Source organism: Mus pahari, chromosome 2 (genome assembly GCF_900095145.1).
Source record: "Mus pahari chromosome 2, PAHARI_EIJ_v1.1, whole genome shotgun sequence".
NCBI lineage: Eukaryota > Metazoa > Chordata > Mammalia > Rodentia > Muridae > Mus > Mus pahari.
In genome coordinates, this window is record NC_034591.1 from 51,162,285 (window position 1) to 51,176,333 (window position 14,049).

At 46.6% G+C, this 14,049-nt stretch overlaps 1 long non-coding RNA gene across 1 annotated transcript in view; it reads left to right on the forward strand.

Moving 5' to 3' along the window:
* LOC110315866 overlaps positions 1-14,049 on the forward strand; it is a 131,392-nt gene that overhangs the window by 52,182 nt on the left and 65,161 nt on the right. The window contains exon 2 of the long non-coding RNA XR_002380230.1: positions 9,849-9,960. This is a non-coding gene — a long non-coding RNA (uncharacterized LOC110315866). The remainder of the gene's footprint in view (positions 1-9,848; positions 9,961-14,049) is intronic.

Genomic DNA, 14,049 nt, shown 5'->3' on the forward strand with positions numbered 1-14,049 from the left:
TTAACTAAGGTCCATCACCAGGGATGATGTCAGCGCACCAGCATTCTCTTGAGAGTGAAGGCAGGAGAGTTCAGCAGTGGCAGGGGTGGGGGCTCGCCCTCTCTCTGCCCCTTGAGGCTGAGCACTGGTTTGAATCACGGAGGGAAGGGAGTCCTTGTGAGTAATGAAGGGAGAAGGGAGAGGACATGAGGTCACACAGTTTTTGTTTTTGTTTTTTTTTGTAACATCATATCAACTCTTGTGATCTTATCCCAGCAAAAAGAAGAGAAGAAGAGGAGGAGGAGGAAGAAAACCAAGGACATTGTGCATTGTCCACATACTCACTAGAGCATGATCAAACTCCCAGTGGCCCACCCCCACCAAAAGCCACCGGCTATGAAGAGCTAACTTCAGCATCTCCATCACAATTTTTAAGAGTTTTTTTTTTTTTTTTCAAGACAGGGTTTCTCCGTGTAGCCCCCTGGCTGTCCTGGAACTCACTCTTTCTCTGTGTAGACCAGGTTGGCCTCGAACTCAGAAATCCGCCTGCCCCTGCCTCCCAAGTGCCGGGATCAAAGGCGTGCGCCACCACCGCCTGGCTAAGAGTTCTTTTCAATGGCTTCCTGTCAGGAAGTGGGTTGAGACCCTGGAAACTCACACCTGAGATGGTAGGTGACTCCCTGACCTGGGCTGGAACACCTGCCACACTTTCCACACAAGGTAAGGTGACCTGTGGTGACGGTCTCCCAGAACAGAGTTCTCCATGCTAATGAGGTACCTAGAGGTCCTGAGGGTTTAGCCAATAAGCTCTCCTTCCCAGACACTCCTCCCTGCAAATGGTATTTAATCTCGGGTCCACCCCGAGAAGATATTATAAATCATTTTCCAGGATGAACAACTAATAAATAGTTTGGAACCAAAGACTGTCTCTTTCATCTACCACCGCCATGGGGAACATGGAGCAGGCCTTCGCCTAGAGAGCCACACCGCCTAAGTCTCCCATAGGAGGCCCCTCTGGGCCTGTAGACAACCGTTGCTACCTTCGACAGTGAGCTAAGCTGGAGCTTCCAGCCCCAGGCCTGGGTGACATGCCATCCTCAGCCCCACAACCCTCAATGGTTTTAGCCTTGTTGTGGCCCGTGGACCCCTGACATTTTGTTCCCGACTCCCCTGTGTGGTTCTCTAGCAGCGACTAGATGCTCAGATGTTAGGGAACAGCAGCTTCGGCTTGCTCACATCTCAGACTGTGTTTTCCCACCCCCAGAGCGGCGTCTCTGTGCTTCCGTGAAGCCCAGCACCTGCCAGGCAGCAGAGTGGGTGGGATAAGCGCAGTCAAGCGCCCTGCGTTTCTCTTCCCCAGCGGGCCGTGGGGTGGGATGGGATGCGGTCCAGGAAAGAGGATGCATTTTGCTATTGCATGTGACTGACTCAGGCACAGGGAGGAGAGATGAGTCTGTTCGACTGGTTTAGTCTTGCCATAGTCTAGGGAGGGACTCTAGAGGAAGAAGACCAGGACAGGAGGCTGAAGAAACTGTCCAGGACAGAATCTGCCGATGAGAGAAAGAAACGGAAGACGGTGAGGGTCTTTTAGTGGAAGAGGTGGTCTAGGTTATGGTGGGCTTGAGGCAGAAGCCAAACTTCATCAAAATACCCCTGTCCTCTTCTGGTGGTGGTTCTGTTGGTCACGTGTGGGGAATCCACAGGCGTGCACACGACACAGCGGCGCAGCAGAGTCTGTCCTGAAGAGGGGAACCTTGCGCGTGATTTGCAGCTGCGCTGGGAGGGACCTCCCTGCTTGAAGAGACTGCTGTTTTCTCAGGTCTCTGCAACACAATTTCCCATCTTCTACAGAGTCACAGGTCAGCATCAAACATGGCCTCCTTCAGACCACAGGATCCCTTTACCAGGTGAAAAGTGGGGTCCAGGAAGACTGGACAAGGACCAGGTCTTGTACTGTGGATGCTCTAGGGCTTGTTAGAAACACAAAGTAACACGTGTCAGAGCCCCAGGATTCCTTCAGAATCTGGCTATGTAATGTTTTCTGGGGGGAGGTGTGGGTGAAGGGGGCAATCTTTGCTCTTCCATATTTTCAGTTGTGCAATGGAAAGGCCCAGCCCTGCCCCACCCCTCCCCACCCTGCCCAACCCCACCCCGCCCTGACTTCAGGGCTCTTTTGCAAGGAGTGACTCTAGTGACTGTGAATACACTGTGCCCTGTGAAACATGGTGCAGACATGGAGAGTGTCATTATATTCTGTCTTCTGGTAAAGTAGGACCCCTTCTCTCTCCTACCCCCCTTGCATCTCCTCTGCTGCCTGTCCCTTTTTTTTGTGAGATGTCACCTCTCTTAGGGACAGCCAGTTCCATGGTTCCAGCTGAAGCCACCAAGCCTGTGTATCTATTCCCCATTGAAAGTTGAACAGAGGAAGGGGACAGTGCCCTTCTAGCCTGGTCCATTTTCTCTTTGGTACCAGCTTAGACGATTCTCGAGGGTACCAGCAGGGGGCAGTGGCACCTCACATCTCACAGGTCTCCTGCCTATGTTTGCAGGACAGTCACCTCATTGAGCAGTGTGTGTGGTGTGCACCAGGCAGATGGAGAACGTCTTAATGACCTGTGCACCCTGCAATGGATTACCTAAGAGCCTGGTGTGGCAGCGCCATGCCGCAGTCAGGCCTGGGCATAGGCATTGATTTGCTTCAGGAGTAGAGGATGAAGGGAAGCTGTTCTGGAGAACACTAAGTGATGGTGAGGCTCCCAGTGCTGCCCATGGGGCGGCTGGTGTCCCGCTGAGATCCACTCTAGAAACAGTGGCCACAGATGAGGCTCAGTTGAGCCCGAAGGGAGCCACCTGCCTGGGTCCCCTAGAATTTACTTCTGAGAGCAGATGGTGACAAGAGGCAGGCCTTGAGGGAGGGCCCAAGCGGGACACACCAGCAGGACCATCGGCTTCCCTACCAGTGTCTCTTCATGGCCTTCCTACTCTACTCGAAGTCTGTTCCCAGCTCCAACCCCTGGCCCCAGCTCCTAGAAGCCTCATCTTGTGCCCTCCTCAAACTCCTGTGGACTTCTCTGTGCCCAAGGTGTGACTGCAGGAGCTACTGAATTAAACTTACTACAGCATTAGGTCCTGGTGACTGTTCCTCCAATTTAGCACCTGAGGCCCTTGCAGGATGGAGGGTGTGTGCTGACCCAAGAGGGCTTGGTCCAGGGTGATGGGGACTAATAACTGATGAAGGTTAGGCAGCTCCTCTTTTGCTTAAAGTTTTTAAGGAGCATTAAGGGTGTGTGTGTGTGCGTTTGATCATATTGTTCTTTGCCATCAGAAATTATAGCTAGCCCTGGCCTGAGCTTTGCAAGTCTTGACAGCTCCCCAAAGGTGTTAGCAGGGTCTTCCCAGGATTCCCCTCCTTAGAAGACGAGGGCTGAACATAATGTTTACTCAGATCTGAGACACGCACCAGGCTTCGGAATATTCTGGGCTGAGGATGCAGACCGTTTTGTTCTCTTTACTCTTATCTTCCTACTGCCTCGTGCCACCACCATTGCTAAAGCATCTACTGAGCAGCAGTCGTCCACGCAGTCCTTAGCTGAACCCGCGTGCACATATCTTTTTTTAAGTTTTTACCATGTGCTAACACCCTTCCTCCTCTCGTGGATTGCTGTCATATTTTAGGCCCCATGAATAGTCAAGCTTTACCGTTATGATGAGATCCAGATGTGGCTCCAGATGTGGGGCTAGGCAGAGGGTTAGAGCAGGATGGAGCCAGATGACAGGGGAACAGCACCAGGAGCAGCCTGGGTGTATTGCAAGGCAGATATGGGGATGAGTGTGGGTCAGAACAAGGCAGGAGGTAGCACAGACTGCAGGGAGAGGAGAGAGGGACTGGTGGGCCAGACCAGGGAAAGGGAGGAGGCAGGAACAGGAGGAGGCTCGTTCCTTGATGAGGAACTCTGGGAAAAGGGAACCTATGTGACTGGGACTTGGTGTGGGGAGGAGAGCTGGTGGGAGCACCAGCTTGTGGCAGTCCATAAGAGAGCCTGGGGTTCAGGTTTGGAACTAGTGGCCTTGAAGTAGCTCCCCAGGGGCCTCAGGTCTTAGCTCCAGACACAAGCCCAGTTTTCTGCTGTTGGTAAGAGCAGCCCTACATGTGGTCTGAGAGCCTGTGTGTTTGGCATGTCCCTGACTGGCGGTCAGGACGGTGGACCATGTTCTCTGGGAACATAGAAAAAAGACAGCTGTGCCTTCAAGGAGCTGCTGCTTAAAGAGCCAAAGGTGAGTCGGTGGCACTGGTGTGTGTGTGTGTGTGTGTGTGTGTGTGTGTGTATGTATGTGCATGTATGCATGTGGTGTGCATATGTGTGTACGTGTGTGTGTATGTGTATGCGTGTGCATGTGGTGTATGTATGTGTATGCATGTGTGCATGTGTGTATGTGCTTCAAGAGCCAAAGGTGAGTTGACTACACTGGTGTGTGTATGTGTGTGTGTGTGCGTGTGTGTGTGTATGTGTATGTGTGTGTGTGCATGTGGTGTATGTGTGTATGTGCATGTGTGTATGTGTGCATGTGGTGAGCATATGTGTGTGTGTGCATGTGGTGTATGTGTGTATGTGCATATGTGCATGTGGTGTGCGTATGTGTGTGTGTGTATGTGTACGTGTGTGCATGTGGTGTGTGCATGTGCGTGTATGTGTGTGTGTGATATCCAGTCCTGAGCATTTCCTGCTGAGCTCCTCCAGGGCCTCAGCCTGGCCCTGGTGTCTGTGTATCCTAACCTCACCCAGGCAGCATCTCTCCTTTCTCTGGCCAGGGGTTCAAGACAGCTTTGTTCTGCACCCCTTTCCTGAGCCTTCTGCTGGGTGCCATTTGCAGAATGAGTGCCATGTTGACAGTTGTTAATGGCTGTACATCTTCCAGGTGGGAACCTTGAATAGTTTAGCATAAGATGGTGGCTGAGCAGGCAGGGTTGACGAGGGGACATTGTAGGACATTTTGACTCTACGCCCCTCACCGTGTGGATGCTTATGCTTTCTGCTTTGGGGCCGAATTGTCCCCACCCAAGAGTCTGTCTTCAAGATCTTAGGAGGTCTGTAAGGAAATGGGCTCTGCTTTTTGATAGGTGGTGCTGAGAGCCTAAAGGCCAAGCAGGGCTTTGGATTCCTGATTCCCCTCTTCCCTCTCAGTGGAGTGTGGTGTGCCTCTCCACCTCTGCTGGGAAGACAATGGTGGAGTCTTCCTCCCTTCCCCTTCTTCTCTCCTCCTGCCTTCTCTTCTTTCCTTCCTTCCTCAGTCCTCTGCATTTCGTCCCCTCCTTCTGCTCTCTTTTTTGTCAGTACTGGGGACTGAACTCAGGGCTCTGCATATGCTAAGCAAGTAGTCTACCATTGACTTATTTCCCTGACCCCTTTGAAGGTATGTGTGCATGTAGTGTGTGTGTGTGTGTGTGTGTGTGTGTGTGTGTTGTGAGCTCACCTGTGCACATATGGAAGCCAGAACTCAACTATGGCTATCTTCCTCTGTATCTCCATGTTATTTTTTTGAGACAGTAGCTTGCTGAACATGGAGCCTTCTGATTGGCTAGGTTGGCCAGCTCTGGGGTCCTCCTGCTTCTGTCCCATCAGTGGTAGGGTTATGGGTGTGTGCCGCTGTGTCCGGTTCTTATTCGGAGGCTTGGGATCTGAACTCAGGTCCTCATGCTTAATCAAGAAGCACTTCACCCATTCAGCCATCTCCGCAGCGGGTGAAGACCTTTTAAGCTTCTTTCTACCCTTTCCTCCTCAAGTTCACAGAAAATTCATTTTTTAAAAAATAACCTCCATCTTTCTCCAATTATTGGGGCTCTTTAATCTCTAATCATTTGCTCAGTGTCAATCCTATAAAATGTTCCCAGCTCTTGCTTCTCAAGTGAAACTTTAAATTGGACACATTAGGAGTTTGGGGACTTTAATGAGATGATTGCCACTTGGTTTCCACATGTTTCAAAAATCTTCCAACAGATTGGTGACTTAAAAAAAATGAGTGTTTTCAGACTTCTTCCCCTCTTATGTCAGGCTCTGTCTGGGACTTCTCTTCTGTATCTTCATTTAGTCTTCATGATGGTGAGTCTATCAGGAAGGCAGTGTTGCCCCTGTTATGTAGGCAAGAACAATGAGGCTTGGGGAAGCTGAGGGCCCTGCTCAAAGTCATGTACTGTTTAGCAGGTGGAAGTGTTCCACGGGTCTCTAAGAGGATGCCTGCCGGTATAGAAATCAACTTTCAGGCGAACTTTACCTTATTAAAAAGAGGTTTATTTATCTTTATTTTGTGTGTATACATGTTGCACCTGAACGAATGTGTTGCACCATGTGTGTGTGTAGTGCCAGTGGAGGCCAGAAGAGGGCAATGGATTCCCTAGAACTGGAGTTACAGATGGTTGCCATCCACCATATAGGTGCTAGGGACTAAACCTGGGTCTTCAGCAAGAGCTGTTCTTAATTGTTGAGCCCTCTCTCCAGCTCCTTCAATGTTTTCATCTTAATAATTCACACAAATGCTGTGGATTGTATTTTGTATAAAACTAACACGTAGGCTGGAGAGATGGCTTAGGAGGTAAAGTGCTTGCTGCATAACTGAACATCTGAATTTAATTAATCAGAACCCATGGTAGAAAAGCTGCCCGAAAGCTCTCCTCTGGCCTCCACACAGGAGCGCGCCACAAAGCACCCTCGTGCACACGTCGCCGCTGCCCAATGCCCTAAAACACCACATTTGCAGCTACCCATAGTGTACATGTCTGTAATCCCAGTGATGGAGGCAGTGCTGAGACAGGAGAATGTTAAAATTGAGGTCAGCCCAAGTTACATGGTGACACTTTAGTAAACAAAACAAACAAAACAAAATAAAAGTGACAACAAAAAAACCCTTCAAAACAACATATTGGCTTTAATAAGAAAATAATGGTTTTATTTCTGTGGACTTTAGGCTAGAACTGATATTTTTGGAAGGTATACCGCATCTCTGCTGTGGCCTTGAGTCCCCTGCACGGGGATCCTGAGTTAGGAAACCCTGTTCCAGGACTGACGGGCACCTGGCCTGGCCTGGCTTCGCCATGAGGTTCCTTGTATTATCTGCATCGTTTCTTTTCTCCTAAGCTTTGCGTCTTCTAAGATGGAATGATTTGTATCTTAGAGCTGTTTTGAAGATAATGTGAAATCCTAGACGTGAGATGGGCCGTAGAGAACAACAGCGCGACATTTTGGGTTAACATTTACATTTTAGCATCAGGAAGCCATTTAACCCACACTGAGCTTCTGATTTATTGTGTCTCCAGATTTATTTTTATTGCATTTCCACAGATTTATTTGACCCAGAGTTTCTGTTCTGCTCAGTCTCAATTTCCCAGGGTCCAATGGAAGTTCATGTTTCCATGACTTGAGTTCTTTGCCTGCTTAATAGACTATCTCTTCAGGGGAGGGGGTCAGCAGGGAAGATGCAGGATGGAGGGGTGTCCCTGTCCACCAGAGCAGACATGAGCCAGGCCTGTAGCAGCCCCTAAGGTTAGTGTCCTCACTGGCTGAGCATCAGTGTGATCCGAGTCCCTGGATGAAAGATGGGAGGCACAGATGCTACTTACATAAACAAGGGTGATAGGACAGGCGGGGGGGGGGGGGCTTGAAGCAGTTCTGTTCTGGGACCAGAGACTTTTACAGGGCTGGAGAGAGGTCAGGGAGCATAACAGATAAGGATCTGTCCTCCTGATGGGCTTATATTTGTGTATCTCATGTGTGTATATACACACATACATACATGTATGACGTGTATGTATACACACACAACACACACACATATATATTTATATGTATGCATAAGTAAGTATGCGAACAAGAAAATTATAGAGTATACTAGAAAGGGGGTAATGATTTTGGAAAAAAAGGAAGAGAGTTTTAGAAGTATGAGGGTCACGGTTGAGTCAACATTAAATTAGACTTTAGGGTGATCAAACAGAAAACACTAAGAGCACCCCAAGGGGAAACTGAGACAGGAATTTGAAACAAGTAGCGAGGAGGTTAACAGCTGACCCCTCAGCTGAGATGAAAAGCCACACCAATGTGGTGACATCTTCCAAATGCTAAAGGGAACTGTGTGTACCTGGACCTCCACACTGAAGATTCCCTTCAGAGCCGAGGGGTGGGCAGGGAGGAGACACTGATGGTGAGCACTTGCATAGCACACATGAAGCCCCGGGATCAATCCCACGCAGAACACGGAACAATGACAGTGACTACCACCTGAAAGTGGAAGAGGTAAAAGATCCCGGATAAAACCACAGGGATGCAGGAAGGAGTGAGATGCAGGGGTGACGACAGTGTACGAGGCTGAGATGCAGGGGTGACAGTGTACGAGGCTGATGAATAAATGTACAGGGATATTGAGTAGCAGGAGTCATTCTTTGTAAATTGCGCCTTACCTCCCAGGTTCCGTGTATTCATTATTCACTTTTTTTTTTTTTTTTTTTTTTAAAAACAACAATCCTCTGAGTTTGGCGCCATTATCCTTTTGTTTGTCACACAAAGAGAAAGAGTAGCTTGAGGTTACTCTAGTAATGAATTGAGCTGCTCTTACCATCAAGTCTGTATTTCCCTTACAAAATTATCCTTCTCTGAGGTACCAGTAACTTATGACTAAGTTCCAGGAAGATGGGAGTCCGTGTGTGTGTGTGTGTGTGTGTGTGTGTGTGTGTGTGTGTGTGAGCAACGTGGCCGTCATTTCCATATATTTCCTACCTATTGTTGAAATGCAAATCACAGTAGCTCTGGGCACAGTAAGAAGAGGAGTAACTCCCTCTTCCTGGGACTGGTGAGATCCTTCGGCTTCAGGTAGCTTCTGTTATCCATCCATCCATCCATCCATCCATCCATCCATCCATCCATCCATCCGTCCGTCCATCCATCCGTCCATCCACCCACCCATCTACCAGCCATTCTACAAGATTTAGGCAAAATCTTGGCCTGGCCATGATGTCATCTCTTACTTTTATTTATTCTGGCCACTCCCTGCTAGTTTACCTGTGGGAGGTAGGCTTTTTATGTGACACTTCTTATCTCCAGTCACCAGATTGTAAGACATAAGAGAGCAGAGGCCGTGACTTTTTGACTTTTCACCTTCTCATATGGCTAGTCTGCCCTGACTCGGTGTTCAGAGAGGACTGGGGTGGCCCACACTCAGGATTTATTATTAATAATTTGTCTTACGTGCAACGGATAAGTAAAGTCAGCACCCCATGTATTGGTTGCATTGGATAGAGAATTTAATGCCGTTTAAAGTTCCCCTGAAAATCATCTGAACAGTAGAATTCAGTGGGAGAAGTATTCACAGAGCATCAGGAACTCTTCATTGAGATGGGAGTGGCAAGGCCTGGTGAACTATATTTGGGTGATCAGTTACCCAAAGTAGTTCCTCAGCATTGTTAACTGTAGATGTTTAACGGGCTTGGACTTTCCCACCAGGTCGTTTGTCGAACTGACTTGTGAATGGCTTCACAGTCAAAACACTCCAGATGCTTCCTCCATCCTACTGCTTGGGGCTCCACGTTGAGCTCTGCGACCTCCCTGTTCACCCGCAGCTGATTTTTAATCTGCTTTCCTCTGCTGATATCCGCGGAAGTCTAGACACATTTGTGGAGAGAGAGGACACCCACGAGGGTATCCGTGGTGAGTGTTGACGGGTGCTTCGGAGTAAGAGTAGGACTCTTGTGTGCCGGTGGGAGTTTGGCCGGCTGAGAGCAACCCCTGGAAGACAGAAGAATGACTGGCGTTCTTGGCTGGGTAAGATGCAGCAAACAGGGTGTTGTGGATCTCAGATGGTCCAATCAGATGGCTGAGTTCTTTTAGCTTGGCAGGGGCCAAGAGGAGACTGAGGGCATATAGTCTTAAGTTACCGGATGACCTCATGTATTCCAAGAGGCAGTTGCATGGACAGTCAAGTCCCCCAGGTGGGTCTCAGGTGAGAGCGAAAGAAGGAAGAAAATTCCAGCTGGCAAAGGCATGACCTATGGTGGCTTGCAGACTTCATTTCTTGTGCGGTTCTAATTTGTATTTTATGTAAATTGACCTTAATTGAACTTAAAGGAGAGGAGTTTTTTTTTGTTTTTGTTTTTGTTTTTGTTTTTCTTTTAACCAGCCTCCCTCTATAAATACCAAAGCACAACAGTGTTTTAGTGATGTGAGGTCCAATCTTACACTTACATACACACATGTGTATATGTGTGCAGACATATTTTCAGCTGCAATCTGTAAAAATTGGTTGGGTATGTTTAAAAAAAAACTGGCAGCAATGATACTTCGGTAATAATTGTACTAAACCTACATATTGTTTTGTGAACTGGTGTCTTTACTGTGTCAAGTCTTCCAATTCATGAACACTGTGTGTCGCTCAACTTAATTATATCTTTGATTTATCTCATTAATATTTTGTAGCTTTCATCATAGAAGTCCATTATATGCTGATTAAAAAATATGCCTAGGCCTAGCATGGGGGAGCATATCTAAAAATCCCAGCACCCTAGAAGCAAAAGAGGGAGAACTGTAACTTTGAGACCAGTGTCTCAAAAACCAGGGCTTGGGGTTGACTCGGTGGCAGAGTGCTTGTCTAATACCGTCAAGGCCATGCATTTGACTTATGCCTGAGTGATCATAAGCAGCACCATAATTTTATTTTTGGCTTCCATGTCTTCACTGCTAGTGGAAATAACTCTATAACTGATTTCAGAACATTGAGATTGTACCCCGTGACTTTGCTGAATTCACTCACTGGTTCTAAGAGCTTTGGTTGCAAATATCCTAGAATGTTATGCGTAGATGGTCATGTCCTTTGCTGTTTGAAATAGTTTAATTTCTTCCTAATTGACATACGGGCTTTTTTTTTTTTTTTAGTGTAAAAGTAATTCGACGGAGGGAGCAAAGCATAAAACGAAATCCTGTCAGCCCCAAACACCTTGACATAATACCACAAGATCCATTTTGTACATTAGCTAAAATAGATTACAGATGTAAATGTAAACCATTAAATCATAAAACTTTTGTGGACTTATTCACTTAAACAAAGGAAAAAAAGAGTCAAGACACAGTTAAAGCCAGGAAAAGAAGTAGCTTTAGATTTTCCTCTATTCTCAGGCTCACATATGTTGCCTGTATGATCTTTGGTTAGGACTTTTAGGTTTTTCCAGAATGTAAGTAAAGTCGACAGTGAGGCCTCTGGAAGCCTCAAATAGGAAAGGTTCAGTCTCCCTTGTCTGTTGCTTGCATTCTGTCCATCCTTACCACTCACTATCACCTTCTCTTGGTCTCCTTTCTAAGTGGTAGTCACACCTGCACTTATAGCAGTTTACATATAAACACGTATATATTCTAGGCTAGCACATATATAAATACAATTGATAGTGAGAGTATGCTTAACTCTCCATGGCTTCAGAATGACCTCCTAACTGAACAGAGGCTCCCTGGCATAAAACTGGGGACTGGGTGAATGGGTGGTTTCTAGGATCTAGCTCAGTGATGATTTAATTAGTGAGTTCATTACAACAAAGTGATTTAAAAACTCTGAGACACTGAGATGCAATGTTGGACCTTGAGAAGAGTTCTTAGACAGAACACAAAAGCACTATCTACAAAAGGAATACAAACTGATTAACAAAAGTTTATCCAAATAAAAACCACTTGGCACCATACAAGATCCTGTGAAGGGAGAGAGAAGACAAGATATAGCAGTGAATAACATCTGCAAGCCATATGTGTATGTGTGTGTATATATATATATATATATATATGCATATATGTATATATATATATATATACATAATATGCATCTACATATATGTCAGACAAAGAAGTCATATCTAGATTATATTAAGGACTCTCAACAACAACAGTAAATAAACAAGAAAACAGGCAAGAGACAGGGAATGATAACTTGTCACAGATGACTGCAGACAATAAACAAGTGTGTGGAAAAATGTTTAGCATAGCTGGTTGTCAGAGAAATGCCACTGAGAACATTGTCATCACACATCCATGAGATCCATTCAGATAAATGTTATCAATAACTGCAATCCTAAACGCTGCTGAGCATGTGGGGAACTTGCTCTCACATTTTGTTTTTGGGAAAATAAAGTGGTAGAATTACTTAGAAAAAGATCGAAAAACAAGAATTCTATATAATCTAACACAATTACACCCTAGAAAATTAAATACACACACACACACAGACACACACGCACACGCACACACACACGCACACATGCACACGCACGCACACACGCACACGCACGCACATGCACATGCACATGCGCACACGTGCACACACACGGGCACACACACACACACACACACACACAATGTGACTGCTTATATTGGCTTTGTTTCCAATAGTCACACGCCAGAGTCAGAGCGTTCTCCAGTAGCTCAGTGAATAAGTCCACAGTCTATGGGCAGCTACTCAGAAACAGCAAAGAACAGTTCATCTGTGAAACAACTTGGGTGACCTCAAGGCACAAACATTCGTCTCCAAAGGTCATGTTCTCCATGATAGTTTTGTATTAGAGTTTGTGGTGACAAGCACTTGGGGGAGTGACAGTTGCTGGGTCTGGGACTGGGATACCAGGTGTCATTGTGTGGGTGTCCCGCCAGGGAAAGCCCTGCGGTTGTTACACAGCTCTGTCTGTGCCGTGGGGTGGTTGTAGCTACTTTGTGGGTTCTTTTCTCCCCACCCTTTCCCACCCCTCTTCTTCTAGCCTTTCAGCCTCCCAACACGAGATACAATAGAAAAAAGGATAGAGGTGAAAGGGGGTGACGATATCACTAGATTACTTCCTGGTGATTCGGGACATTGCATTCCTTGGAGCTAGTTTGATCTTTGCTGCCAAGATATCTAGCTCCTGTGTGCCCATCCTTACATTCCCTTCCTTGGCCACTCCTTTGAAGTAGCTGCTGGCCTGTTTTTCTTTTTTGTTTCTTCTTTGCACACAAACGACACTTAACAAACGACAACCAACTACAACCAGCCAACAACTACCAAACCATCACCAACGAACACCCTCTCTGGGCCCTAGCATTTATATACCACCCCCACAAGAGTCCCCAGAAGTCCAAAGGTCTCACAATCACAGAAACTATCTGCACCTGGCAAAATCAGGCCCCTGCTAGAACACAAGGCAAATCATAGTCACCTGCTGTGGACAGTCTGAAGCAGCCCCTTTAATCTACACTTGGGATTAAAATGAAAACATATTTTTATAATACTTCTGTGTGTGTTTTTTTTTAAAGGAACCAAAATTCTCACTTACAGATGGGAATCTACACATTTGGCAAATCAATTGAGAAACTTCACACCTGCATGGATCGACACTGCTGTCCTTTTAATATGCATCATCTTTATGTGACAGAGTCTCTGGGAAGACCGCACCAAGGATGGAGGGGACCGCTCTGTGCTGTGTTTACCACTTCTTGTGGATAAGCAATGATCTCACAAGAAGAAGTTAATAAAAGTGAAACTAACACATTCAAGCCATACCAGAAGGCAGAGAATAGGAAAAGAGCCTCCAGTGTCCACCACCCAGGAAGTGGAAAGCCACCCTGAAGGTCCTGTGTACATGTCCCCCCCCCTTACATTTCCTTCCATGGCTACTTCCTTGAAGCAGCTGCCAGCCTGATTTTGGTGTCTCATTCATCAACAACCATTTTGTTCTTGCTTAGTGTGACTAGAGTGGTTTTCTTCGACAAACATTGACATTATACATATTTTTAATCCGTTTCTCTTTGAAAAATAAGGTTTGAAGACAACCTTATTTTTGATATGTATCTTGAAAGCAGCCCCTGTATTTTATTAAAAATATAATCTGGCCGGGCGTGGTGGCGCATGCCTTTAATCCCAGCACTCGGGAGGCAGAGGCAGGCAGATTTCTGAGTTCAAGGCCGGCCTGGTCTACAAAGTGAGTTCCAGGACAGCCAGGGCTATACAGAGAAACCCTGTCTTGAAAAAAACCAAAAAATAAAAAATAAAAAAAAAATTGATAACACTTGACTTTTGCTTAGCTCA